The following is an 8,947-nucleotide window of genomic DNA, read 5'->3' as shown; positions in this document are numbered from 1 at the left end:
AATCCGCTCGAGCGAGAACCCGTCATTTACGCTGTTTTGGTTCATGATTTACACTTAAATCCGCTCGAGCCAGAACCCGCGCACGATTTTTACGCCGTAATTTGTCCCCATTTGCCGTTACGAAATCAATCGATGATTTACGCTAAAATTCATACTCATTTACGCTGTTTTGGTTCACGTTTTATGCCGAAATCCGCCCGAGACAGCGCCTGTGGCGATTTTCATGCCGTAATTCGAGACCCATTTGTCGTTACGAAACAGATCGATGATTTACGATAAAATTTGTACTCATTTACGCTGTTTTGGTTCACGTTTTACGCTAGAATCCACCCGATCCAGAACCCGCGCACTGATCGGGTGCACACGATTTTTACGCCGTAATTTTAGGCTCCGTTTGCTGTTACAAAACAGTTTTGGAATTACGCTAAATTTCGTACTCATTTACGCTGTTTTAGCTCACATTTTACGCTGGAATCCGTCCGAGCCAGAACCCGCGCACGATCGACTGCATGCGATTTTTACGCCGTAATTTTAGGCCTCGTTTGCTGTTACAAAACAGATATAAGATTTACGCTAAATTTCGTACTCATTTACGCTGTTTTAGGTCACGTTTTACGCTGCAATCCGCTCGAGCCAGAACCAGAACCAGATCGAGCGCGCGTAGATATACCTGACTGGGGCTTCCCATACTAATGGAAGCCCAGGGCTCCAATTACCATCACCCTATATATATATATATATATATATATATATATATATGCATGTGTATATATATATATATATATATATATGCATGTGTATATATTGGGCCTGTTTGGTTCAGCTTTTTTCTGACCAGCTTTTCTGAAAATCCGGTTGTGGGGAGAATCTGGCTGTGGGGAGAATCTGAGTATTGTTACAATTACGTGTGGAGGAAGATAAAGTTGGTTATAGGGCTCAGGATCTAGAAAGTGATGGATTCCTACTATTACAACGACTCAACCGATTATGTGCTTATGTTGATTTTGGATGGTTTTTGCCCCAACAAATTTTATAGAATCTGGCTGAAAAGCTGAGCGTTTGGTAGTCCGCAGTAGCTTTTGGTGGCCAGAAGCTGCCAGAAGCCGAAACAAACAAGGCCATTATTACTTGATAAGTTTTGCACTGGGCCTCCCAAAATGCCGAGACATCCCTACCTATATCTGATGCTTCATCTTATTCTATCGGTTAGGGTTGTCTTCAATCGTATGGTTCGACGCCTACAAAACTTTCTTTGCTTTGTTTCTTTGTGTATGGCTCCGCTTCATTATGTATCTTGTACTCTTGCATGTTATTGTAGGTCTTCAATTAGTTTTCTAATGTATTGCTTTATGCTTTTATCATATGATCATCCCTTTGTATTTATCCAAGTCGAATTTGCATTCTTCAAACTAAAACCAAAGACACTCGTAAATAATATTAGTCTAAATGATTATATTGATCATAAAACATCAAAGTTTTAACTATCAATAGGCTAAGGGTGCTTAAGGTCCTCAGCCTCATATAAGATGAAAGGCCAACACCCAAGCCCTCTTGTGGGATTAAGAGACTCTTGCATGGACTAAGTATAAATCTGTCCACAGGATGGAAGGTTGTGGCCAGCCCACCAAAGTCATTATGACCCTAAAAACAAGGGTGTCATGTTTGAGGTCTACTAACAGGTCTATACCACTGGCATTTTAGATAAGCCTCATGTACAACACATTAAATGTGTGATGTTATAGCCTGGCAGGCACACTATCACCATGACTTAGGTTGCAGAGTACTCAAAATAATTATTCAGTACATACATAAACCATGTAGCCATGTGTACTCATGGATGTGTACTACGAAGTGTTATCAATTATCGATGTTACATCGGTCATGAACCCGACATCCGTAGAAGCGACATAACATTCCTGCCATGCAGTTGGTATGATAGCCATCAGAGAAGGACATCCTCCCAATTCTCATGTTACTGACACCATCCTTTGGATATCCCTTAGTTGTAGGCATTTTTTATACCCACGAAAGTAAATCCTTATTCCCTGCAGCACAAGATCTTGCTCGAGTTAAATATGAAGTTAGTGATATAACAACTAAATTCATCTTTGGGTCAATTTTAAAAGAATAGACAATGTAAGATTGATAGCTTGAGATAAAAGTTGAATTAACCCGCTCAAGCACCTCAAAGCTTCATTTCATCTCCAAGTACCTGTGAAACTTATCATGTACATTTTGGTACCCATCTTATGATGGGTCCATCAAGGTTAGCCAATAAGGACTTAGGCACCTAAATAGCCTTTGTTCTACAATGTTATGAACTCATCACCTTTCTAGCACAAGAGTCAGATTTGGGTCTTCTAAGCATACTCGAATGTATTGACAAGTTATGCTTAGGAAAGTTACCCATTGGGCAATCCTTGCATAAGTGTCCCTTTTTGTGACGATTGTAGCAAATATGTTGCTTGTCCTTGCAAGGTATTTGCCTTTTACTTGTTACCTCTTTGTTTATGGGCACTTCTCTTGATGGTGCAAGGTCTTGGTTCTTCATGTGTGGGCACGAACCAATTTCACGACCCTTCTTCTTGTATCAGTAGCACCACCTATCGTTTCTATTTGATCTTTCTTTGTTGAAGCACATAGGTACATTGTTAGAGCATTTAACATGAGCAAATGATTTCTTACCTTGAGTCTTGCACATGCCCTTCTTGGAAAGCTTTGTGCTCTTTTGAAAGGGTTTTGAGCATGCTACGATTGTTTCCTTCTCAACCCTTTTCACCATGTTATCACGATTATCTTGAGAAGGTTGAGCATGGCACTTTTCCTTTAAATGAGTTAAGCTTCTTCTTATCCTCTCATTTTCTTCCTTGAGTTTATTGTTTTCTTTTGCATAGGAAACTGAGAGCACCTAGAGGGGGGTGAATAGGTGATCCTATAAAATTCAACACTAATAGCCACAAAACTTTAGTTGTGAAAGTTAGAACGGCCAAGTAGCTTGAAATGAGCTCTTGTGAACACAGACAATCAAAGAGAAAGCACACAAGAGACACGTGATTTTTATCCCATGGTTCGGCCAAGTAATACTTGCCTACTTCCACATTGTGGCGTCCCAATGGACGAGGGTTGCACTCAACCCCTTTTAAGTGATCCGATGATCAACTTGAATACCACAATTTTTCCTTTCTTAGTCTTTCTCCCGTTTGCGAGGAATCTCCACAACTTGGAGCCTCTCACCCTTACAATGATGATCACAAAAGAAGCACAGAAGTAAGGGAGGGGAGAGCAACACACACAAGACTCAAATCACAGCACAATCACGCACACAAGTCACAACTTGAGCTCAAAACACAACCCACGGAGTTCACAACTCAAATGGAGCTCAAGTCACTATCTCAAAGAATCAAATGCGCGAAGTTGGAGTCTTGGAGTCTTAGAATGTTTCTTGTAAGCTTAGGTCACTCCTCCATGTGCCTAGGGGTCCTTTTTATAGCCCCAAGGCAGCTAGCAGCCGTTGGAGGCCAACAAGAAAGGTTATCCTTGCCTTCTATCGGGTGGCGCACCGGACAGTCACTGTAGACGGTCCGGTGCCGATCTCCTTCCTATTATGGCGCAGACGACCGTTGCATCTCCGGGCTGGATGGCGCACCGGACACTGTCCGGTGCCCCCTGTCGACCGTTGGCGCGGGCCACACATCGCCCGCGGATTGCGTGGCCGACCGTTGCGCTGGCGACCGTTGGCTCACCGGACAGTCTGGTGCACCACCGGACAGTCCGGTGAATTATAGCCGTACGCCGCCGATTTTTCCCGAGAGTGGCCTATTCACCGGAAGCCAGCCTGGCGCACCGGACACTGTCTGGTGCACCACCGGACAGTCCGGTGTGCCAGACTGAGCTGAGTTTTGGCTGCACCGAGCCAAGTCTTTTTGGTTCTTTTCTTCTTTTCTTCTCACTGTTTCTAGCACTTAGATAAAACATATTAGTACTTAAAAACTATGTACTAAGTCTAGAAACATACCTTCTCTTTGATTTGCACTTCTCTCTTCATTTAGCACATAAGAACTTATTTAAATGTGTTGGGCACTTAATCACCAAAACATAATAGAAATTGCCCAAGGGCACATTTCCCTTTCAATCTCCCCCTTTTTGGTGATTTATGCCAACACATCCAAAAGCAACAAAGAATAAGTGCAACATCGATGCAAATAAGGACCAAATTGTTTTTGACTCTAATTTGGCATATTTGGATCATTCTTTGCCACCACTTGGTTTGTTTTTGCAAATCAAATTCATTTTCCTATCTCTAAGTCAAACTCACTTGTTTGGGCATAAAGAGAGATATTCCAAGAGTGAAATTGATCAAGATCCAAAAACTCCCCCTTTTTCCCATAATCATATCTCCCCACAAGAGACCAAATTTTGCAATAAGAGTATTTTGGACAAATCAAAAATTCTAACTCTACTATTTTCAAAATTCTCAAGTGGTAGCTGATCCATTTGCTTTGGCCTTAATTTCTCCCCCTTTGGCATCAAGCACCAAAACGGGATCATTTTTTGCCCTTTAACCCCATTGCCTCACCAAAAATGTCAATTAAGAGCAAAAAGGCAATAAGAGCATAAGAATGAACTTGGAGGTGAGTACACTAATACCAGAGTGCAGTGGAAGTCTTTGCATGGTCTAACTTCACCTTTCCCTTTCAATGCACCTTTGAGACTACATCAAGTAACTCAAACACAAGGGTTAGTCTCAAAGGGTCAAGTTGTAGCACTTCTCCCCTAAATATGTGCATCATTCACACATGGACTTATGAGATCCGGGGATCCCTTGCACAACTTGAGCACCATAAATAAGCAACAAATTTTATAAATGCATAAAGTAACATGATCAAAGGTATAAAACACATGTATGATATAGATCAATCCAAGTTACGCGAATCTAAGACATTTAGCTCACTACGCAGCCTGCAAAAGGTTTTCTTATCTAATGGCTTGGTAAAGATATCAGCTAGCTGGTTCTCGTGCTAATATGGAACACCTCGATATCTCCCTTTTGCTGGTGGTCCCTCAGAAAGTGATGCCGGATGTCTATGCTTAGTGCGGCTGTGTTCAACAGGATTATCCGCCATCCGGATTGCACTCTCGTTGTCACATAGGAGTGGGACTTTGCTCAGATTGTAGCCAAAGTCCCGGAGGGTTTGCCTCATCCAAAGTAGTTGCGCGCAACACTGTCCTGCGGCAACATACTCGGCCTCAGCGGTGGATAGGGCAACAGAGGTTTGTTTCTTTGAACTCCAAGACACGAGGGACCTTCCTAGGAATTGGCACGTCCCTGATGTACTCTTTATATCAATCTTGCATCTAGCATAATCGGAGACTGAGTATCCAATCAAGTCAAAGGTAGACCCCTTTGATACCAGATCCCGAAGCAAGGCGTAGCAACTAAATATCTAAGAATTCGCTTAACGGCCACAAGGTGGCATTCCCTAGAATCGGATTGAAATCTAGCACACATGCATACACTAAGCATAATATCCGGTCTACTAGCACATAAATAAAGCAATGACCCTATCATAGACCGGTATGCCTTTTGATCAACGGACTTACCTCCTTTGTTGAGGTCGACATGTCCGTCGGTTCCCATAGGTGTCTTCGCGGGCTTGGCGTCCTTCATCCCAAACCGCTTGAGAAGATCTTGAGTGTACTTCATTTGGGAGATGAAGGTGTCGTCCTTGAGTTGCTTTACTTGGAACCCAAGGAAGTAGTTCAACTCGCCCATCATTGACATCTCAAACTTTTGAGTCATCACCCTGCTAAACTCCTCACAAGACTTTTGGTTAGTAGAACCAAATATTATGTCATCGACATAAATTTGGCACACAAAAAGATCACCATCGCAAGTCTTAGTGAAAAGAGTGGGATCGGCTTTCCCAACCTTGAAAGCATTGGCAATTAAGAAATCTCTAAGGCATTCATACCATGCTCTTGGGGCTTGCTTAAGTCCATAGAGCGCCTTAGAGAGTTTAAACACATGGTCGGGGTACCTGTCATCCTCGAAGCAGGGGGTTGTTCCACGTACACCTCCTCCTTTATTGGCCCGTTGAGGAAATCACTCTTCACATCCATTTGAAACAACCTGAAAGAGTGGTGAGCGGCATAGGCTAATAAAACTCTAATAGACTCTAGCCTAGCCACAAGAGTAAAAGTCTCATCGAAATCCAAACCTGCGACTTGGGCATAACCTTTTACCATAAGTCGAGCCTTCACTACACCAAAATCATACACTTCCTACGGTTTTTTAACTTCCTACAGCTTTTATAACAAACTGTAGGAAATAAATAACTTCCGAGAGGCAACTGGTAGCTCTAGGAAATAAACATAACTTCCTACGGTATTTTATAAAAGCTGTCGGAAGTAAAAAAAACCGTAGGAAGTTAGATAACTTCCTACGGCCTCCTCTACGAAGTTAGGTTTCAGCTGTTGACTAGTCAAACGAAAAGCTAACTTCCTACGGCTGGCTCTAGGAAGTTAGTTGCCTAGCTAACTTTCTACGGCCTCCTCTAGGAAGTTAGGTTTCAGTTGTTGACCAGTCAAACGAAAAGCTAACTTCCTACGGCTGGCTCTAGGAAGTTAGCTGCCCAGATAACTTCCTACGGCCTCCTCTAGGAAGTTAGTTCTCAGTTGTTGACCAGTCAAACAAAAATCTAACTTCCTACGGCCAGCTCTAGGAAGTTACTTAACTTCCTAGAGTAAATGTACAAACTCTAGGAAGTTACGTAACTTCCTACGACTTTACTTTAATAAGTTATGTTTTTTTATTTTAAACCTCTCCTCAACCTTATCTTTTCTCTCGCCTTTCTCAACCCGTCTCTCTCTGTCTCTTGGAGCCGCCAGCCGCAACCGCCACCTGCCCCCGCGCGGCCACCCCTGGCCCCTGACGCACCAACCACGGACGCCCGTTCCACCGGATCTCGTGGTTCCAATCCGTCGTGGCCTCGACTCCCTCGCAACCCGCTTCTACGGTCAACACACACATACGTACGGCATTTCCCTCCCTCTCCTCTCGGCGCCCTGCCAGACGCCATCTCCTTCCTGTACTGCGTCCGGTCCGGGTGCTTGGCTGCTTGCTCCCTCCCCGGGATCCTGGCTCTTTGTTTATTCTACCCAAGCGTACTTCGCCTCCATTAGTTAATTTGCTCCAGTCACTTGTTAATCCCTGGTGCGCGATTCAAGAACCGTGCGCGTGTTTCATACAAGACCCCCAATTTGCTCCCGAAAAGTTTCTGTTTTTTAATCCGAGTTGATTCATCAAATGATGAGGCAGAGCTAGCTAGGTAGCTCGTCATTTCGTGCTGTTTTGATTTGATACCGAGCTAGCTTAGTGGTTGTTTGAATAGAGGTTAGCATCAGTAGCACGCATCGTTGTGGCTCAATAGTACGATTACTTCTCTTTTGCCATTTATTTCCTCCCCTTCTGGCTTCTGGATGATCAATACTACGTAACTGTGAGAGGTCGCCCCCTCGGTAGCAAGCAAATTCATTGAATGCAATCTGCAGCAGCTCTCCGTCGTGTGTGAGATGTTTTATGTGAAAATATGTTGTGCTATATAGCTGTTGATATATTTGTTATGTTGTGGAATGTGGTGTAAAATAAAAATAAACAGCATTTGTAATGCTGGTCAAATTAACTTCCTAGAGGCTTATTTAGCCGTAGGAAGTTAGCCAGCTAACTTCCTAGGGGCTACAGTAAGCCGTAGGAAGTTAGTCGTAGGAAGTTAGTCAGCTAACGGCGCTGACGGCGTGAAGCTACTAACTTCCGAGAATCTACTAACTTCCGAGGGGATTTTCTGGCTGTAGGAAGTTAGCTAACTTCCTAGAGGGCTCTAGGAAGTTAAGCTAACTTCCGACAAAAAAAATTCCGAGAGCCAAACTTCCGACGGGAGGGCTTAACTTCCGAGAGTTTAGCTAACTTCCTAGAGTTTAGGCCTAACTTCCTAAGGTTTAGGCTCTAGGAAGTTTAGTATTTTGGTGTAGTGCTTGTTTCTTGTCACCACCCTGTGCTCGTCTTGTTTGTTGCGGAACACCCACTTGGTTCCCACTACATTTTGCTTTGGACGTGGCACCAGGCTCCAAACTTCATTTCTCTTGAAGTTGTTGAGCTCTTCCTGCATGGCCAACACCGAGTCCGGATCTTGCAAGGCCTCTTCTACCCTGAAAGGCTCAATAGAAGAGAAAAATGAGTAATGCTCACAAAAATTAGCTAAACATGAGCGAGTTGTTACTCCCTTGCTTATGTCACCCAGAATCTGATCGATGGGGTGATTTCTTTGGATCGTCGCTCGGACTTGAGTTGGAGAGGCCAGTGGTGCTTCTTCCTCCAAAACTTGTTCTCCTTGTGCTCCCCCTTGATCACACGCCTCTTCTTGAGGGACCTGTCCATCATCTTGAGTAGGGGGATGCACCATTGCTGCGGAAGAAGGTTGATCTTGCTCTTGTTGTTCCTGTGGTCGCACATCTCCAATCGCCATGGTGCGTATTGCGGCCGTTGGAACGTCATCTTCATCTATGTCATCAAGATCAACATGCTCTCTTAGAGAGCCATTAGTCTCATCAAATACAACGTCGCTAGAGACTTCAACCAAACCCGATGATTTGTTGAAGACTCTATACACCTTTGTATTTGAGTCATATCCTAGTAAAAACCCTTCTACAGCTTTGGGAGCAAATTTGGAATGTCTACATTTCTTCACCAAAATGTAGCATTTGCTCCCAAATACATGAAAGTAAGAGACATTGGGTTTGTTACCGGTAAGGAGTTCGTAGGAGGTCTTCTTGAGGAGACGATGCAGATAGAGCCGGTTTATGGCGTGGCAAGCTGTGTTCACAGCTTCCGACCAAAACCACTCGGGCGTCTTGAACTCTCCAAGCATCATCCTCGCCATGTCGATAAGCA

This window comes from Zea mays, chromosome 7, assembly GCF_902167145.1.
Source record: "Zea mays cultivar B73 chromosome 7, Zm-B73-REFERENCE-NAM-5.0, whole genome shotgun sequence".
NCBI classification, from domain to species: domain Eukaryota; kingdom Viridiplantae; phylum Streptophyta; class Magnoliopsida; order Poales; family Poaceae; genus Zea; species Zea mays.
Note: the sequence above shows the minus strand (reverse complement) of the source record.